The sequence below is a fragment of the Mytilus galloprovincialis genome, chromosome 10, assembly GCF_965363235.1.
Source record: "Mytilus galloprovincialis chromosome 10, xbMytGall1.hap1.1, whole genome shotgun sequence".
Lineage (NCBI taxonomy): Eukaryota > Metazoa > Mollusca > Bivalvia > Mytilida > Mytilidae > Mytilus > Mytilus galloprovincialis.
Window position 1 is genome coordinate 16,027,399 of NC_134847.1, and position 22,074 is coordinate 16,049,472.

Here is a 22,074-nt window from a genome sequence, read left to right on the forward strand (position 1 = left end):
AAAGTCAAACGGACTATCAATGTTGATAAGTGTTTATTTGAAGGTTAGAAAAGTAAAATAAAATACTATATTTCTATGTCCCAGTCTCCTTGGGTGAGGAGTATGTCAGTTATGGATATTTCAAAGATTTGGACTCTTAATTATACATCACAAATCTTCACGTCCAATGAACTACAGTGGAGATCACTTCTAACCTCTCATTAGAACTGTCAGGAGAACTGTCATAGAACTATTCTAACCTGTCCTAGAACAGTTCTACCCTAGAACTGTTCTAACCTGTCCTAGAACAGTTCTACCCTAGAACTGTTCTAAGTAGAACTGTCAGAATCAGTTCTAGGTAGAACTGACCAAATCAGTTCTAGGTAGAACTGTCAGGATCAGTTCTAGGGTAGAACTGTCTAAATCAGTTCTAGGTAGAACTGTCCAAATCAGTTCTAACCGTAGAACTGTCAGCAGAACTGACTAAATCAGTCAGGACTGTAGAACAGTTCTAAACTGACGTCACTGCAGTAAGGGCACTTTAGAATTTAGAAGAAATAAATCACTTTCAATTACTTTGCTATATAATAGCAGATTTTCTATATTTCTTTCTGAAAATACGTTACATGTACAAATATTGAAGTGAATAGGAGGTTATCCAACTCATCGGAGAAATATTTTTATAAGATTGCATAGGAAACATCATTGTTTACGTTTCTTCGTTCACCGTTTTTAACAGTCTCTTCATACTGTCATAATATATCTCTGCATTTAATTCATGGAATTTTAATCGTAATTTACCTTGTTTGCCTTGGATTTACATTCATTTAAGATTCTGTTTTGACAAATGTTCATACGAAAACTGTACAGTGGATGAATTATGGGATATTAATGATAAAAGTGTTGTATTTTAACGTAAAAAAACTATATACATTTGCACCATCTCGTCAATTTAGCTAGACTTATCCATAACGATTATAAATGATATCTGGGAGTCTGAAACTCAGAAAAATATACTCATCTGAACATGAATGAAGCATTTGCCACTGGACGTTCGGCTACAAACAAAATCATGCATTTTTCTTTGCCTTCTTCCATTTGTCTTCAAATTATATTAACAGTATACTATTCCAAGAAGAGAACTTCCCATACATGTACTTTTTATTTTAAAATAAAGTATATGAATCAGTCATGTGAGTGTTGGATGATGCCGTAAAATAGTTTTGTTTCAAAAAAAAACATCACAAACTAACTGACTTAAAAAGTCACTTTAGTGACGGTTCATTATTATGGATACAGAGAGAAAATAAGGGTGCGCTAAATTTTTAGATATGGTATAAATACACCTTACCGCTATTTGCCTGCCATTACTGGATATGGCACAGGTTCCCGTAAAAATTTGACATCATAAAACAAAATATCTGACGCCACAATGGAAAAGTGATTGTTGTATGCTTCAAAAGTTCAAGAGGCTGGGTCAGCTAGGATTAGCAATATAGGTGTATTGTGTTCCAAAGTTGGTGTCATTTTTATCATACGATCCGTTCTGACATAGAAATATTATTGGTTTACAATGAGGCCATATATATTTACATGAAATTAAGTGTAAATAAGTTCAGTTTTGGTTGATATGGTCAAATAATTTTGTTAAAACGACTCGGTCTGATACATGTATATCGAAACTACTGAAATTTGTTTACAATTCAATATTTTGAATAAAAAGAGGACTTGCAGAAAATTGCTGGTACTCTAAATTGATGTGAAAAATTTTTTTTAGCCAATGTGTTACAATCATGTGACCATATTGCTGTCATTTGAATTATACAATGATTCCATCGTGATATGTAACTAAATGTATAAGTGATTTACTATGCGGCTATATATATATATATATATATATATATATATATATATATATATATATATATATATATATTAAGATTTACATTATAAAGTGTAAATATGGTCAGTTTTGGTTGATGCTGTCACATATGGTCAGTTTTGGTTGATGCGGTCAAATATGGTCAGTTTTCATGGTTTTGGTTGATGCGGACAAATAATTTTGTTATATCCATGAGTCAGTCTGAGATATCAAAACTACTGAAATTAGTTTATGGTTCAAAATTTTGATTAAAAAGAGGACATGCTGGCACACTGATGCGAGCATAATTTTGTTTTCCAATGTTGCTTTCCTTTATCATGTTTATATTGAACAATCCATCCTGATATAAAAATATAAGCACGCGCAATATAAAATTCTACTCGGAACAATATTCCCCAATATTCATGCAATAACCCTATAATATAGATCATTTGTATTATAATGATTATACACTCCATCCTTACATAAAAATATTACAGATTTAATATGCGACTATAAGAGTTGTATAAAAAAGAGCAAATATGGTAAGTTTTGGTTGATGTGGTCAAATATGGTCAGTTTTGGTTGATGCTGTCAAATATGGTCAGTTTCGATTATTACAGACAAATAATTTTGTAACATGAGTCAGTCTGAGGTATGAAAACTACTGATATTTGTTTCTGATGCGATATTTTGAATAAAAATAGGAAATGCTGGCACCCTCAATTAATGCGAGAAAAAAAAAATTGGTCATTGATTTCCAATATTGCAGTTATTTATATACTACAGTCCCTCTCGAACTAAAATTATAACTGAATTGCTGTGCAGCTATATAGATTTACATAATAAAAAGCAAATATGGTAAGTTTTGGTTGATGCAGTCAAAAGATTTTATTACACGACTCAGTCTGAGGTATAAAAACTACTGATATTTGTTTATGATTCAATATTTTGAATAAAACAAGAACATGCTCATTGGAGGATCAAGGGGAGGGGGTCCAGGGGTTGGAACCCCACTTTTTTTTAACATCAATGCATATGAATGGGAGCATATAGTTCGACCCCCAGGCTGGATCTAGCTGCCCCTGCATGCTGGCACTATAAATTGATGTGAACAATTACATTTTTTTTCCAAAATTACTGTTACTTGTATATTACAGTACCTCTAGACCTAAAATTAAAACTGAAGTACTGTGCAGCTATATAGATTTGCAGAAAGAGAAAGCAAATAAAGGCAGTTTAGATTGATGTGGTCAAAAGATTTTTGTTAAACAGGTCGTCCGAGGTATGAAAACTACTCGTAAACAGATATTATATTGGTTATTGAGGTCCGATAAATTTGTTATGTGATAATGAGCCATCCTGACTCCCGGAATAACAAATGTAAAACAATTCAAATAATAATGCCCCCCCCCCCCCCTTATACTAACGGCCTAATTTATGTACAAAAATTGAGAGAAAAACAAAAATTTATGTAACACATCAACAAAAGAAAATCACTGATTTACATGCTCCTGACTTGGAACAGGCACATACATGCAGAATATGGTGGGGTTAACAGGTTAAACATGTTCTCTAAGGCAGCAACCATTTGATTTTCTGGGGGGGGGGGGGGGGGGGGGGGCTATGGGTTTTTTTTTTTTCTGTACAAACTTTTTTTTCGACTTCGGCGAAGAACAATCTATTTTTTTAACCGACAAACCGAAAACAATTTTTTTTCTTTCAATTTTAGCATTACATATAGTGGCAGCTGAGGATGAAACAAACAATTTTTTTTCTCAGGGTCCAAAACAAATTATTTTTTTCACCAAAAACTGGAAACAAACTTTTTTTTCCAAAAAAAAACATACCCCCCCCCCTCCCCCCCAGAAAATCAAATGGTTGCTGCCTAAGTCTTGCCGATTATAAATCTGAAATAAAACCGGCAAAGAATTTATTTAAATCAATTTTAGCCGCAGAATTTATAAATCAATTTTAGCCGTAGAATTTATAAATCAATTCTGGCCGTAAAATTGATAAAAATCAATTTTAGCCGTAGAATTTATAAATCAATTTTAGCCCTACAATTTATAAATCAATTTTAGCCGTAGAATTTATAAATCAATTCTGGCCGTAGAATTTATAAAAATCAATTCTAGCCGTAGAATTAGAAATCAATTCTAACCGTAGAACTGTTCTAGAAGTAGAACTGACCAAATATCTGGTCAGTTCTAGCTAGAACTGTCAGGATCAGTTCTAGGGTAGAACTGTCAGGATCAGTTCTAGGTAGAACTGTCCAAATCAGTTCTAGGTAGAACTGACCAAGTCAGTTCTAGCTAGAACAGTTCTAACCTAGAACTGACTAAAAGGTGTCAGGCTGACATTTCTACGTACTGTTCTAGAACAGTTCTCCTGACAGATTTAATGAGAGGTTAGAAGTGATCTCCACTGTATATTATCTGAACTAGACACAAAAAAAACATAATACTATGAAAAGACTTACTGACCTTAAAATGTATGCTTCTTTTGTGATGTCTGTGCATATTTCAAAATAATGTTGTAAATTTATTTGTAGTACTCTTAATCTAATTACGAGCTTTGAAATCGTTCTTTGATGTGGTGACCTCAAAAACCTCCTATAGTATTTGACCATATATGGAATTACGTTTCTTATCCCATGTGTAGTATTTTGTATGTGATAACAACCTGAAACTAAAATTCAACATATAATGATAAAAAACATCCAGCCTCGTAATCTAGTATAAAAAAAATCGTGTATGGACATATTTGACATTGCATTTATAGGTAACAGTTTTTTTTGTTTTTTTTGGGGGGGGGGGGGGTTCTCACTGCAGGAAATTTCATAGTTGGTCACATTTATTTAAATGAAATAAATCAAAAATTTATGGTTGTGATCGCAAATGCATCTTTTCGAGAAAAACAATAAAAATGAAAGTGAAGGTTTTCTGGTTAGTGGGAGATATTATGAAAATAATTGTGCAAATAGTGATTCAAGCATGTAATTTGGTATAAAGGTTGAATAAATGATAATTAAAAAAATTCAGCTGCTGGCCATAAAAAAAAAACATTTTTTTCAAGATGGCTACCGCTCATCTTACAAATGGCGTCATATCCAATTGGCTACATTTAAAAAATCCCTGAAAGCTGTGTTATAGGTATAATCTAATGTAAGTTTTGATGAAACGTAAATTCGAGGGTATCACCAGCCAAGTAGCCAGTACTTTGGTACTGGCATGAAAATACGGATTTTTTGTGTTATTAAAATTTGCTGTTACAAAATGATAGAAACTATAATAAAGTAAGGAATGTATCTCCCTCATGCAAAGCTCTGATTCCTTTCACGGATTTGGCTATACTTTTAAAACCTTTTAGATTATAGCTCTTCATCTTTTATATAAGCTTTGGATTTCAAATATTTTGGCCACGAGCATCACTGAAGAGACATGTATTGTCGAAATGCGCATCTGGTGCAAGAAAATTGGTATCGTTAATTTTATTACAGTTCCTAAAGTACGACAAAACAACACATAAATGAAGAAAAAGAGTGACTTCCGGTTCCAAAATGGCGTCAAAAACATTGAAATTTACATTTCTATCAATTTAACAAGTAAAATTACTTTCTTTGTTAAGTTTGAATGCGTACTTCTAATGTTTGGTTAGAAAGACAGGTTGCTGATTTTATAATTATCTGACAGTTGCCAATACAAAAACCCGTACAAGGAGGGCCAGAACGGTAGCATTTGAAGTTACCAACACAGCTGGATTTTTGCCTCCGCATTTCAAAAGTTTCTTTCATACAACCCAAGTGTTCATGACTTGGTACATGTACCTGTAAAATACATAAATCAGGCTGAGCCCAAACATGTCCTCCTTGATATGCTTCTCTTTTTGTGTGCTCTGGAAAAGAACCTCTTGTAGGCGGAACTGCATCACAATGCCGCTGCTTCCTGGAAAACCTTTCTCATCGTGCCTCAATAACAGCAAATGTTGATGTTGTTCAGTCATACATTATGCAAACAAATGATTCTATGATGTCCATGTCTGTGTCTTCATTCTTAAGCGAAAAAAAAACGTCCGTTAAATCTGACCTCTTCCCTTTACCAGGAAAATTCGACAGAGTGTCGCATCCACTGAATGCATGGAAGAAAGGAAGAGCAGCTATACGAGGACCAGACACATTTGATATGTCACGTACTGGAAGCCATCAAAGGTCTTTATTCTTTCCAAAACCTATCCACAATTTGTTCCACCTAATTTTATGAGTGATGCAATTCATAATACCACTACATCTAGGTCAGTACTACTAGTTCTTAAAATTTATTTTTACAACAATTTTCATAATCATGCCAAACATGGGCAAACATTCGTGTATCTGCTTCTTCATTATTGCAAGGGGATAGCTGGGAAGTGTCCTTATTGGAATTACAAAATTGTTCACATTAAGTATTTTTATTAGTCTCTAAAGAAACAATTCTGTCGGAAAGAAACTTAAAAATAATCGTTTCGTTGTCATCTTCACAGAGAAAACTACTACCCTTGGTTTTTACCAGAACCAACACCTTTCCGTCTATCACAAGAATCTTGCCTTTGTCTTGTCACAGCCTTTAAATTATTCATTCAATAAACATCAAATATAATGCCTACTCTTGAATACTTATCGAAGCAAGATTTTATGTAAGGCAGTATGACATAATTTGCATAATCATCAAATATTTTGCCAATAGTTATCAAAGGTACCAGGATTATAATTTCGTACGCCAGACGCTCATATCAAAATAGTTATAAAGCCAAATAAGTACAAAGTTGAAGAGTATTGAGGATCCAAAATTCCAAAAAAGTTGTGTCAAATACGGCTAAGGTAATCTATTCCTGGGATAAGAAAATCCTTAGTTTTTCGAAAAATTCAAAGTTTTGTAAACAAGAAATTTATAAAAATGACCATATACATGTAATTGATATTCATGTCCAAACTTGATGGCCTGGAATTAACCATTGCTGCCCCACCAACGATAAATGCGTCAGAATGTTTCAAGTATACCTATTTGCAGCGTTTAATACCACTGTTGAAAGTGATATCCCGAGACAAAGACGGAGGAGCAGTTTGGTTTTGTATGGATAAAGAATTATTCCAAGTCAAACTGTCAACTGTGACAAGAAATGAAAAGTCTAGAGAAGATCATGAAGTCTTTGATATCGCAATCACTTTTATGGTGACAAAGACATTTCCAGTTTCATTTATGGCTTGGAGTTTATATACATATCTTACCTGCTTCTGAATAAATAATTTCCGAACTAATGCAAACAGAGTATTTTTTTTACAAATCTGATGACTTTTCTAGCAATGAATTTCCAAACTCGTATTTACAAAGCCTTTGAAGCGTTTAAAAAAATCCTTTTGAGTTTTCGTAGAGTCTTCATTATGTTGGTCATCTGTCGTAGAATGACTCAAACCACTGGATCTTTCAAATTCATCTTCTAGTCTACTGACTTTTGGTCCAGCTACCACGTATTTTTCTCGACAGGATCTTCGGTTAAAGCTATGGCAGCAAGATCGCCCTTCACAATTGCATTATTCTGTGTTTGTGTCTGATCAATTGTGCCATTAGACAAAAAAATGCTGGTCTTATGTACAGTGAAATTATCATTTCCAAATTCCATTGCCACCTGTGGGTGATGATCGGGAAGGGAAGCCATATCTCGGAGTTGGATCGGTAAAGACCGAGCATAATTAACACGATCAAGTAATATCGGTTTCGGTGAGGGCACATGGCCATCCATTATCACGCAATATTTCACCCATAACTTTATATCAAGTCATTTCAATGTGCAATCCACCAAACATGACGATAAACTTATGTTCCCCGTACAAATCAGGTCATTCCCACTTAATTTGCTAAGCCATTACCAAAAGTGGCTGATCTACAATTGATGTTTCTCAACAGTGGAATCATAGAAGTTTCACTTACTTGAACAGCTCTAGAAGAGCCTCGATTTTTTAGTAATGAGACGACCTACGATTTATACCAGTGTGCCCTGGTAGTGCATGCAAATCTCTCATTATGTCATTAAATAGTTGTGCAAAACAGTTAAACGTATCTGTATCGTAACCTTGAAAAATGTTATCAAACACATTCATATCATCAAGTATTAAAAAAATCTTCAATGAAGAGAAAAATGTGTGCTGTAGTAAAAAAAACCCGGGGTGGATCAAATATTTTGCCCTTGAGGTCAAAGGTCAAGGTCAACTGGCAGTTTTCATTTTATGAGACATAATGTCTTATTGTAATACATGTACACCTTCATACCAAATATCATGAAATATTTTCAAAAGATAAATAAGTTTTCATGATTAAATACACAGATTATTGTGAAAAATATATGAAAATAACCCATTTTTATTCCGTTGCCATGGTAACGGTGTAAAAGACCCCAGCTCAAAAATCATTAAACTTGTAGTACACATGTCAATCTTTATAGAAATATTTAAAATATTTAAAAATTAAAAGTACTTTATGAGATTTCATCTCCTTTTTATGATCTTTTTACCAAGTATCCAAAATATGCCCAAAATGCCCTTTTTTGACCGGTCAGCTTCAAAATTTAGCAATACTCAAGCTTTAGCATTTAGTTTTCAAGGACGAATGATGCTTGTTATAAAAATCAATTCAAATACCAGTTAAACATAACCTTTTCTAGCACATTCAGAGTAACAAAATTGTGATATTTTTGTAGATATTTTTGGAAATTCAGGCATTTCCAGTAGATGGCGCTGTAAAATCTAAAAATAGCTTAAAATAAAATTTTAAAGTTAGAATTTGTTTTCTCTTGACTATCATAACATGTGTGCAAAATTTAATTGCATTTGGTTGACATGTCATGTGGACCCACTTATAGGCAATTTGCATGGTTCTAGCAAAGACTGGGTGTTAATACACTAAATATATAGTAAATAGTTCAAATGTTTTTGAATGAATTTTGTTACATTTTAGGCACGCGTTAACCATAGATATGTCAAATATTCATTTCTATTAAATACGTCACATGTAAGAAAGGTAGCCAATAAACCTCATAAATATTTTTTTACTAAAAAGTTTTCCAGAAAATCAGTTTTTTTCAAACTGAAAAAAAAACAGTCATTTAAGAAAAAGTCCGTGGCCATCTTGAACAAAAGATTTTTTTCAATGGCCAATAGTTTTTTTCTTAAAAAGTATATGCTCATTTTCATGCTTGTATCACCATTTGCACAAATCCCTCTATTTTGCAACACTGAGTAAATGTATTTCAATTCAATTGTAAATATTTTTATGTTTCCTCAAATCCTAACATGATTTTACATATTTAACATATTTATTATTTACTTTGTCCAATTGAGTGTAAATTCTGGTCCTAATTAAAATATGTCATGATATAATATAACGAAATAAATAATGCATATTATGTCATTCAATTCACAAATCTTCTTAAGAAATAAGTATGTAATAATCCACCAGAAGTCCCGGCTTATAGGTGTACCTAGTCTAAAATGAATTTAGTGCAAATTCAATCGGTGCATGTTTTTATGAATTTATTAACTTATTTTAGCACAAATTTCATATGCACTGAATATACGAATAGAAAAAAAGGACTTTTTGTATTCACATTGTAAAATGTCAAGTACACTCGAAGGACGTGCCGAATTGAACGTGTTAACAAACTAAATACCCTCAATACGTCATAATGATGAGGAGGATACAACAAATATGATGTACAATGTGCAATAAAGAGAATAATGAACAAAGAGATACCTGACATTTGCTGGTTTTTAAGACGGATATTTAAAATACTAAATATTCAAAATGTCTTAACTAGTTGTCCTGTGCAATAGGTTCCTTATTTTTAGCCTGAATCCATAAAATATTATTCAAATTGGAATTCTAAAAAAATATGCAAGACTCGAAATTCAGTACAGAAATAAAGTCTTCTGAAAATTTCATACCGGGTATATATTTTTAGGAAATCTTTCGTAAGCAATGTCAAATACACATTTCAATTGAAAAGATATGGTTGTGATTCTATAATAATGTTTTTTTGTTATGAAAATGGAGATTTGTCTAAACACAAATGCTATAGATATGAGCAAATTATGGAATTACAGCCCGATAGACTATGTAGACTTGACCAAAGTTCATTTTATTATTTATAGATTAAAGTGGAACACATCGATTAAATGACCCTATGAAAACATCAAAATAACTTTCATACCATTACAAAAAACACAATGAAATTTTTTTTGTGTTATTAAAATTTGCTGTTACAAAATGTTAGAAATTATTATAAATTAAGGAATGTATCTCCCTCATGCAAAGCTCTGATTCCTTTCACGGATTTGGCTATACTTTTTGGACCTTTTGGATTATAGCTCTTCATCTTTTATATAAGCTTTGGATTTCAAATATTTTGGCCACGAGCATCACTGAAGAGACATGTATTGTCGAAATGCGCATCTGGTGCAGGAAAATTGGAACCGTCAATTTAATGTACAAGGATAAAGTGATGTAGAAGGAAAAACGTATTTCTAGGTTTGGTTTTGTTTTAACCGTGCGTATACCTTTTTTTCTTAAAGGGGCTTAAATAAATGAAGGTGTGTAGGAATCGGGAATTGGTACCATAACCGCATTACACAATTTACTCCTAGTTCATTGAAATGTTTTAAAAGAATACGCAATGATTTTACTCGCACAGAACTGACAGAATTAAGAAACGCTAGAATAAACCCTTTATTCCTTATTTATTAACAGCTAAATACCTCTCAAACATCGTGGTACATAAACCAGTATGTAATTTTTTGTATTCAATCTTTTTTGTTATACAATCGTCAAAAGTGCAAAATGTATTTCTTTCTAATTGAAAACCTCGTACAAGTCGGACACAATTCAAAAATAACAACAACAAACGTGATAAACGAATGGTAACAACCATTTTTTTCTGTACTTGTATTCAGTATTGCATTATATTTCTATTCAAACAAAAATATAAGATTTAAAAAAAAACTTGTTAATCAATGCCGACACCTGTAAATTATATAATCTTACCTTCAACAGATTTATGGGGATATGATTGGTTAATGGACTACACGTGGTGACTATGTATATTTGATATAGGTGTTATACCACCATTGAATTTCCCCTATTAGTCTTTGTTAAATTTTAAATTTGCACTTTTCAAAAAAATGTGCAGAATTTATCTTTGTTTCAAATAAAGAAATACTTGGCATGAGTAAATTTTTATCCTGTCCAGTTCTATAGAAAAAAATTCACATAACATTTCATTGCATATAAGAAAATAACCATCATTGGAAGTTAACCAATCAAACTCTCCCCTTATTTTATCTGTGTTCAAGGTTTAGTCACCATGTAACCTGAAGATTACAAAATTTTCTATAGAAATCCCAAATAAAAAACTAATGGTGTTTTGAAATGCCCAAGACATATGTTTATGACACAGAAATAGTTTTATTGCAATAAAATGTAGGATTAATTACCTACAACTGTCAAATTCAAGGGAATATTTTTTTCGACCTACTTTCGTATACAACCGGATGTGACGTACCATGATTTGGTGGTATTACACCTATAGGGTGTCACATGGTTAGTTACCATATAGGGTTAGTAAGGAGTTACTTCCTTTCAAAACAAAAAAGATGCCACAACCCTTTATAAAAACAACACTTGTTGAGGAAAAATCTGAAAGTATTCAACAGACGACGAAATGACGATGATAGATTGAAATAACTTCATAACACTCAATTAAAGCTAACAAGTCGTTACTATTGGCATAACGGAGTTACTTCCCTTTAAAAAAAAGAAATCTGAAAGGATTCAACAGACGGAGAAATAAATACACGAAATATATGGGGTCAGTAAATTCCATATGGAAATTCGAGCTTCGCTTTCATCCTCATATGGAATTTACTGACCTCATATATTTCGTTTTAGGTCACTACCACACCATGTAACTAATAATATATATTGTCGTCCCCTGGGTGAGGTTTAAATCATTACTTTATTTTGTTTCCAAATCATGAGACAAATGACTTTGATACAAGTATTGGTAGAGTTTCAATCAATATGAAATCATTTTTTAATTATTGGACTACCATTTACCCGTAAGAACCAATTATGCTTCCTTCAGTTGTCTATTTTTTTTAAGAAAGAACAAGGCTACTCTTAAAAGTATAAGACGGTTTAAGGTATTACTAATGTTATTTCAACTGATCGGGCGGAGCTTACGTTTTATTTTGTATACGGACAGTCTATTTGAAAATGTGTGTGATAAGGGTGATAGCCGTCATAGTAATTATTGATTTCTAATCACCTATCAGTGTCACCAAACAGATATACAAAAGAAGTGAGCGTTTGAAAAGGGAAAATTAACTGGACACATCATTGATTATTTTATTTCAAAACAACCGTCTAAAGGTGGACTTGTCTTTAATTGCGGACCGGTTAAACCCCGCCCATTCAAGTGAAATAAATCAAGTAATAACATAGCTTTTTCAAGGTAAATGATAGTCCTATAACTGAAATAAAGAACGAATAAAACAATATAATGAATTACGTACAAGCAATGTGTTAAGCCAGTAGAATATATTGATAATAAAAGAACATATGAGTGATCTAATAAAACATATTGTAAATAAATTAAACGAGGATTCGAAGTTATTTGAAGACATCAAGAGTTCGTTCCGATTTTTTATTTCATTCTCATTTACTTCTCGATATTAGTTAAATGATTTGGATTTTGACATCATCTGAAAAAGAAAATGTTTTGAATATAACGTATGAATCATATATAATTAATATTCTCTCTCACTTATTTATATTTACAATAAATTTGCGTTGTTTTGTTTTGTAAATTTTGCTTTTTTATGTTCGACGTTTCTTCTTATAGATGTGTATTTCAATGTTCATAACCTTTCACCTGGATATTATTCGATGAAACAAGCACGTACTGAAGGGATTTCTCATTAAAGAAGGGAAGTATGTGTAGCATAATTTGCCTGTAATCATTATTTTCATAGTTCTTGTTGAACAACAGTGATAATTATAAAAGGAAGGAAAATAACGAAGGTGAACTCAATTTGCCCGGAAGAAGAAGTATCTTTCTCTTAAGTTTTACGAATAAAAAACTGCGCATTGAAGTTGCACACTGAAATAATTATGAAAGATGAAGAATAGCCGTATTTTGATGTCATCAGTAATGTTCTTTATTGAAATTTGACCCTGATTATACATATTTGTAATTCAGTGTTCGTAAGATACATCTAACAACTCCATTCCTGTGTCGTACTGATGATCGAGTCGAGTTTTTAAATCTCAAATTAATGAACCTATTTTAAGTTTTGTATATGCATCATTCATGCAGAAGAAGATCTTTCTGCTTTTAACTAGCACAGTTCTGAATATATATAATTGCATTTGTGTAGGTATAACAGAACTTTCAATTCTACTTAGTGTTTTGAATGCCCATGTTAGTTAAATAATTGTTATTTTATATTTTCTTTTCACATATTTCATGTATTTGTTTACTTAACTTGATAAACTAATGCACGAAATATTCTGGTCAAAATTAATAGTAGTATATACATCAAGAATGACGTTCATAATTAAAAATACTTACAAGGTTGACAGCAATGTTGTGTATACGAACAATCCTGATGAATGTTTACATCATGCGCTGGATTGTAAAAGTATCCTATTCTACATCTACGCGTGGTACAATATCCTCCAATAGAGTGGCAGGGATATGAGCTACCTTAAAAATTTTAATTTCATGTCTAAGTTTTTAAATGTTAATAGTATACACAATGCACCTAAAAATACTAAGAATGCTAAAGGTGTGTCACACAAAAATAAGGGTGCAACTGTAAAGACCTACACATTTTGAAATGTATCAAATGTTACTTTTCAACCCGATAAACATTAAATTCTTTTTTTTTTATATTTCTACTTAATACGATTGAATGCCATATATTTACTAAATTATATCTTGTCGGCATATTTCATATACGAATTTAATCATACATTCTGTCTTTAACTTTAATGCATCCACAACTACCGTTTGAGAAAACTAATGACATACAACGTCCTTCACCCTGTGACTTTCTTATTTATATGGCCTTTTAAATACACCTAACATTTAACCTAGGGTTGATTCTAGTTTAATGATCTTTTCAAATCAAATTTAAGTTTCTCTTATTCAGTTATTTTATTAACAAAAAGAATATCATTAATAGTTACCCCTCGAGGACACATCAAGTCCGAATGAGATAACTATTTTACATCCCAGCTGTTTTTATTAGACGAAAAACCATTTACAATTCATAAAATCTAGTTTATTACGCCACACAACCATTATGATATACTTTATATATTACCATATGATGTATACATTTTATGACACCCAAACACGATGAGTAGATATCAAATAATGTCAACTCGCCCCACTGGCCAATCAGCCCACACTATATCGCCACTTTATAAAAAAATCGCCCCACTCTTGTTTACCGACTCGCCCCACTTTTAAAAAAGTGTAAAATCAAATTGAACAATCAGTCTGACATCTCACTTATTAACGAAAAGGATTTAAACTCCTCTGTATAAAGGTCTGTCAACTCGCCCCACTTATAAAATATCTTGCTTCCTATAAGTATGTTAAATTACTGATAGTTCGTATCCAGTCGTCCTGGTGTAGTGGTATTTGTCGTAGCTTGATATTCTAAAGGTCGTGAGTTCAAGTCCCAGCATATACACTGGATTTTTTCTGCGTAAATTTTGATAGATAGTCTAGATGTATAAAAACAATCGGTAATTCACTAGTAAATATTTAAATCTTTCAAACGTGTCTATCTCTCAAACGTATCCATTTCAATTAAACGTTCAAAATGTAAAATAATAACAATTTCAAATTCCTTTTGAAAATTTCAAACGGAAAGTCTTTAATTAGTTGGCAGAAGTAAAAGCTTTAAATACAAAAAAGTCAAGAAAAAAAACACATAGACGATTGTGTTCAAATTCATTTCCCTTTAATATGTCCAAGTATGTACATGTTCTGCAAGGACATCAATGAGAGGGACTTAGGGTCCAGAACCTGTAGAAAAAAAAGAATTAATAATATTATCTTACTTTTTATATTTCTTGGTTGACAACATTTTTGTTACTTTTTGGGGACGTGTTTTTTTCAACAGACTGTCTGCATTCCTATATGGGAACCAATTGTGCCCCTTTTCTTTTCGCTAAAAATGATGTTCTCTTACTAAATAATTCAAAATTTGGTGACGACGATGAACGCATCTATCCGTTCGAAAAAGAGATAAAGAATATAACAGATACAGTTAAGTATGACTCATATCTTGACTTACATTTAGAAATTCACAATGAGGGTCAGTTGAAAACAAAACTTTACGACAAAAAAAGTGATTTCATCTTCCCATTGTAAACTTTCCATTTCGAAGTTTCAACATTCCCGCAGCGCCTGCATACTGAGTATATATCTCTCAAATTGATACGATATTCTCGGGCTTGTATTTCCTATCATGATTTCTTTGATAGAGGGTTGCTGCTCTCAAGGAAGCTATTAAATCAAGAGTTCCAAATGGTGAAGATGGTTGACTTCGCATAGAGCAGTTTTCATGCACAAAGATAATTATTTCGATTGAATACTAGGCAAATAAATAAATGGCGATATATATTTTTTTCAAGATCTCATCAATTCTTATTAAAATAATATATTTTCTTTTATAAAGTGATGTGTTATATAGTTAAACCAAAACTTTCAAAACACCAATCGGTAATGCAAAATGCTCCAAAAAATATAAAAAACTTAAAATAATGTGTTCATGTTTCAAAACAAAGTCAACATAATCACTATGAAATCATGTCATGTTTAAATATTTTTTCGTAGAAATAAAAAGAAAAAAAGAAAAGGATACAAAATTAAAACGACGAGGGAAGGAAACTATTAACTACCTCTTCTATCTTCTACAAGGAGATGTAAAAAAAAATAGTGTAATAATAAAATCCTTTAACATACCTGTTGCAAGTATTGCTGCAAAAAGAAACAATGCTAAAAATATACAGTGTGCCTTCATCGTGATATATTTAATAGATGAAATGCAGAAAACTTCTTTTTATAAGAAAACAGAATCGATATTGATTATATAAGTCTTCTGGTTCAAATGTAATACAATAATAATCTTGTTCTTTAAAAGATTAAAACATTCTATAGCCATACTAATTTTTAAGAACATATGCACGTTGCATTTTATAAACTTGATTAATGAAGGATAAAACAAGCATTACTTAAGTTTCAATAGGTATTTAGTTATTCAAATACAGTAACATACGTTTATCGTCATAAAATAAAAACAAAACATAACTTACAATTATTTCTATAGTCTCAGACATCCTGGTTTTATAACCAAAAAAAAAATACATCTAGAATAACGTCATTAAAAAAGAGTTTCCCCTTTATAGATTAACTTCCTTCATATATATAATTTTGAATATAGAAAACCTAAGTTTCTATAGTCATGAAAACCTGTGAAGTTCTGCAAATTGTTACAGGTTATCAACAACTATTATTTTATTACACAAACCGTCAAAAGCGAGCAATAAAAAGACTTCCATAAGCCATATTTACCAAGACTTGACGAATCAAAATCGGATTCAAGAGTAGCTAAAGATACAAGAGTGACAGTCATAACGTATATGACAGATAAACAGTACTCAGACTGAAATGCAAACTACTTTTTAAAATATTAAATATTGATCTTCCACATGATTGGATAAGACTCCAAATGCGGGATTATTCATCACTAACCAATGAATGTTCTACAAGATAAGTTGCTGTGATTTTTGTCGTTTTTTTAAACTATGAAATAGATTTTTCTTCAAGACCTGAAAATAACAAATATATTTTGGTTACTAACAGGAATTATTCGTTTTTTTAAATGGTAGACAACTTCTTATCAAATATATCAAACAGATTAATAGTTATTTTATTCTCAAAATAAAATGTTTGATCGTAGCCACATGGCATGAAAACCATAATGGCTTCATCATTCTCTGAACATTACAATATTGAAAAAATATTAAATGGATAGAATCAAATAAAAGCAAAACCATTCTCATATCTTCAAAATAAAGTATTTTAGATTTGAAGAACTGACACTAACCATGTGAAGACGAAATATTGTTTTGCAAGATATTTCATTTAATGTTGATGTATGAATATTATTGTATTTAAATTTGCTGTGATACTTTTTTTATATCACTCAAAATTAGGACAGTATTTCCATCATGCCTAACTCTGATTCAGCTACCGGATTCTGATTTTCCGTTGATCTGTTTAGGGGTGTATTAGTTCTTGAAAGTTTATGTTATATTTTGACTTTCTGATACTAATGCCGCGAACCTCACTTGGGTGACGAAAGATTGTCACAATGCGAATCTTGGTACCGTAAATGTTAAAACTAAATCTGGGTCTATACATTGGCTGGTTAACCTTTTGTCTTCACCATAACTAGAAAAAAATGGTACTGAAATGAGTAATATACCGATACTTATGCTGTCTATTTTAAATTTGCTGTTTCAAAAATAAAAAAACGATTTCAAATTAAGGCCACACCAATATAATTTCTTGTTCGACGGACCCGCCCGCACCTATTTTTTTCAAAACTGATTTTTTTTATTTTTTTTTTTTATTCCCGCTTCCCGCATCCGGAAATGTAATCGTGTCCATTTCCCGCACCGTTTTTTTTGTAACTCTTATAAAAAGATATTTACACTTGTTTTTATAATCACAGTCTTACCTGTATATAACGATTTTAAACATATAAGCACCCATTACACTGTGAAAATATCTGAATTAATATTCAATTCAGCATGATACACATTTATCAGAAGACTAAGAGGGAGTGTTCCGATATAAATATATAACAGAGGAAAATACCAGTCAAAACAAAACATTGGTTTCCTTCCCCTTACTTATATTCCCTATCAAGAAATGTTCGTTGTTAGAATAAACTTCAAAGAACTTCGGAAGGAAATGCCCTCAACTGCAATTAAATTGTATGCTGGCAATACGAAACTAATCCATACCCGCTGCAGGTTTATGCACATGTCCTGATTGACTCACGGGCCTGTCGTTCAGCAGTTACAATGTAGATATCGTTTGTTGATGTTCATAAACATTATTTGGTATTTTCCCATTTGAATATACAAATTAGATCGTTGGTTTTCCTGTTCGAATTGTGTACACTTATAATTTTGGGGTCCCTTATAGCTTACTGTTTGGTCTGGGTCAACGCCATGTGTTAAAGGCCGTACTATGACCTGTATTTGGTATCATCAGGTTAGGAACAATCCTCCCTTAAACAGGGCAATATAGGATCATTTTACTGTTGTAGAAAAGAAATACCAAGGATTTTTATAGTGCATCTATACAAATCCTTTGAAAAACTTCGAATTTATTACTTAAAAAGAGGAGAAATACATCATATTTTAAACAACTAGACAATGCTAGAGGGGTCCACTTGTTTTAAATAATATTAAATAAAATGTGTTAACATGGCTAAGGTCCAGGAATATCACAAAATTGTTGGACATATTTTTACCATTTAATACCAGATAGATATATAGTTTTTTGGGGAAATATGAGCCCTTTTGTACTAAAAAGTGTTATTTACAAAAAAAATACATTTCATTATAACTTATATTGACCCCTCATAAAAGGGATACTTATAAAATTGTTCTTAACCTGATTATGACTTGGATGAAGAATTGTCTCATTAATTGGCACACATACATATAGCAATTCTAATAATTCAATTATTTTTTGGTGAAACAGGAGAAACATACTTCATAAATTAAAGAAATGTCAAAGTACAAGTTATAAATCAAGTTTTAATATTGTCAAAACCTACTATTTTATATTTACAAAAAAAAAAAACATAATCGCTCGCCTTTACTTTTTAAGCTTCGCCTCAAAAATTTGCAAATTAAATATTTTTTTATTAAAATTTTCAAATCGCTCGCTCGCCTCAATTTTTGGAGTCCAAAAATCCGTAGAACAAGAAATTAAATTGGTGTGGCCTAAGAAATTTAAAACCCCATGCTTTCATGCTTTTGTCAGGTTTTGACGTTCAAATATTGTGACCTTGAAAGCTGGAAAAACATAAATTACCGAAATGCACATACAAATTATATATATTTAATTAAAACAATAACCACTTTTGTTCATACAATGTATGTCTTTCCCTTTCTCTGTAAATAAGCCCACCAATTTCAAAAGAGTGATACAATTTAAAGGTGTTATTGTTGCTGTGTTACGTATTTTCGTTCATTATTTTGTATATAAATTATGTCGGTACCTTTTCTCCTTTGAATTGTTTTACCTTTGTCATTTTGGAGTCTTTTATAGCTGACTATACGGCATGGGCTTTGCTTACTATTGAAAGCCCTACGATGACCAATAGTAGTTTATTTCCGTGCCATTTGGTCTCTTGTGAAAATTGTCTAATTGGCAATCATATCACATCTTCTTTCGTCCATGTATTAGTCTTTGAGTAGTCTAGACGGTTGCATAAATTGGCGGACGGAATAATATATCAGTTAACATATGTAAATTAATTTTTCAATGCATCATGTTAAATAAATAGCATAGCTGATTGTCGAAATATATGTTAAGTATTTCCACAGCCTGCAAAGGAATTATATGTTACATTACATCGGTATATTACTCTCAAATGAACTTTATACATATATATTTAATATTCATATGTATAAACTATCAATAATTAATATGTTTATGTTTTTCGAAATTCCTTGTATGTTTGAAATATTAAATATATAGTTATATGAAAAATATTCATTTAAGAGTAATATACTGATGTAATGTAACATATTAATTCTTTGCAAGCTGTGGAAATACATAATACATGTTTTTAAAAATTAGCTTTGAAATATGATTAAATGTGTTAATACGCATTGAATCGATTTTTAATGTTGTGTCCTTGTTATGTTTCTGCACCATATATCAAATACTTTAAATGTGCCGTATTTAGTTTAGCACATTAAAATCCCTTTTCTGCAAAAATTTCAGTCTAGTTTCAATAGCTATACATTAACCTTTGTAATAAATCCGCAAAATCAAAATTAGTTTGTATATGTTATATGTGACCATAAACATAGATTATAACATGGCATTTTTCATATCAGACCTCTAATCAACCCTAGGTCAAGATATCAGCCCGAGAGTCGACAGGCTCGAGGGGTGATTTTAACCATGGGCTGATAAGAAGTCTATATGAAAATGGCATGTTATGTTCCTTTAATCATATACTACAGCAGAAGACATACAGACAGGAACGATTTTTCTAAACTTTAAAAATGCTTTTGTTTTATCAATTGTTTTGCAGTTTTTATTATCTATTTTCCTGATTCCTATTTTTTATCCAACTTTGTTATGTTTTACTCTAAAAACGAACCATTGGGTAATATTTTCAGGAATTTGCCGAATGTCGAAATGGCATGCAATAATAACCGGAAGCAGTTGATATAAAGCGGAAGTAGTTGATATAAACCCAAAGCAGTTGATAACAAAAGTCATATCACACGGCTGAAATTTCAGTAGACATAAAAGAAAATAAGAGATTTATATATAACGTCTTCTAATTTTACAAATTTTTGTATATGTCATTTATCTTATTTTTTGAAGCATAACCTTATTGAATATGTTGTAACGTATTTTGACCAATTACTCATGATAATGTTTACAAATTAATTTAAAATGTTTACGTAGTTTTGTAGTTTTTAATCATGGCATAATTTTTTATTTTATTTTATTTTTTTGTGAGTCGATATTTGTACATGTAACTTTTGAAAGAAAATAGAAAATCCGATATTTAAAGTAGTTGGAACTGATTTTTTGCAATTAATTAAAGTAAATATTTCCTATTAAAAACCATTTTTTAATTTTTTTCTGGTTTGAAACACAAATACAAAAATTTTAAGACAAAAGTCATGTTAACAAAACACAAAAAAATGAACACGAAGTTTATTTTTTAATTTACAAAATTAGTTAACGCGAAAAGTAAACACGCGTTTCTTTCAAGTGCACGTCAAAATACACGTGTTAAATCTGTAGTAAACGCCGGATAACTTTAAAGTTCACTTAAGTGCACTTAAAAATAAACTTGTGAAATTTGAAGTAAGCGGATATAGAGTAAACGAGCGTTTACGCGGGTAGACATTATAAATTTTCATTTTGACCGCGTTAACGGTATTATAGTAAAAACACGTAAACTAGCTTAGTCACTGATGAGTCTTGTGTAGATGAAACGCGCGTCTGGCGTAGTAAATTATAATCCTGGTACCTTTGATAACTATTTGCACCACTGGTTCGATGCCACTTCTGGTGGACGTTTCGTCCCCGAGGGTTTCACCAGCCCAGTAGTCAACACTTCGGTGTTGACATGTATATCAATAATGTGGTCATTTTTACAAATTTCCTGTTTACAAAACATTGACATTTTTCAAAAAACTAAGGATTTTCTTATCCCAGGCATATATTACCTTAGCCGTATTTGGCACAACTTTTTGGAATTTTGGATCCTCAATGCTCTTCAACTTTGTTCTTGTTTGGCTTTGATACGAGCGTCACTGATGAGTCATATGTAGACGAAACGCGCGTCTGGCGTACTAAATTATAATCCAGGTACCTTTGAACTATTAGTAAATATAAAAGTTGAATTTAACAAACGAAATATGTGCACGCGGCGTTAACGTCACGGACGAGCGATATCGCGGGTGTATTCTAGTTTAATAGGGTAAATTATGTTATTGTATTTGATAAGTTATTAAAGAATGGTTGCAAACCGATCTAACGTATTCGTGGTATTGGTGTTAACCTCAGAGGAGATTTTTTTCCGAACTGACGGACAGGCATAAGCAAATACCCTTCAAAGCGACGTATGTTCATTAGAAAATATAACTAATGAGACATTACTTTTAAAATTGACAGCATTTCTATAACAATGACATATCACCCTAGAATATGTCATTGTGGGTAACATATATTTATAGAAAAATGTTCTTGAATCTGCATTTCATTTGTGTAGAAAGGTTGGTATTCTATTTGTACGTATCGTAAATTGACAGTTTGATTATTTTGAAGAATTACCTAAAGAATAACTA

General features: G+C 31.6%; 1 protein-coding gene and 1 long non-coding RNA gene across 2 annotated transcripts in view; one reads left to right on the top strand and one right to left on the bottom strand.

Moving 5' to 3' along the window:
- The window catches only part of LOC143049917 (uncharacterized), a 56,996-nt gene extending 51,666 nt beyond the window's left edge, over positions 1-5,330 (top strand). The window contains exon 3 of the transcript XR_012970361.1: positions 5,240-5,330. The gene's annotated coding sequence lies outside the window, so the exon portion shown is untranslated. The remainder of the gene's footprint in view (positions 1-5,239) is intronic.
- A 6,532-nt stretch (positions 5,331-11,862) lies between these two features.
- On the bottom strand, positions 11,863-15,950 carry LOC143049006 (uncharacterized). The gene is made up of 3 exons (XR_012969987.1): positions 15,911-15,950; positions 13,499-13,633; positions 11,863-12,629 (listed from the first exon to the last, which is right to left on the bottom strand). It is a non-coding gene; the product is annotated as an uncharacterized LOC143049006 (long non-coding RNA).
- Positions 15,951-22,074: the final 6,124 nt, after the last annotated feature.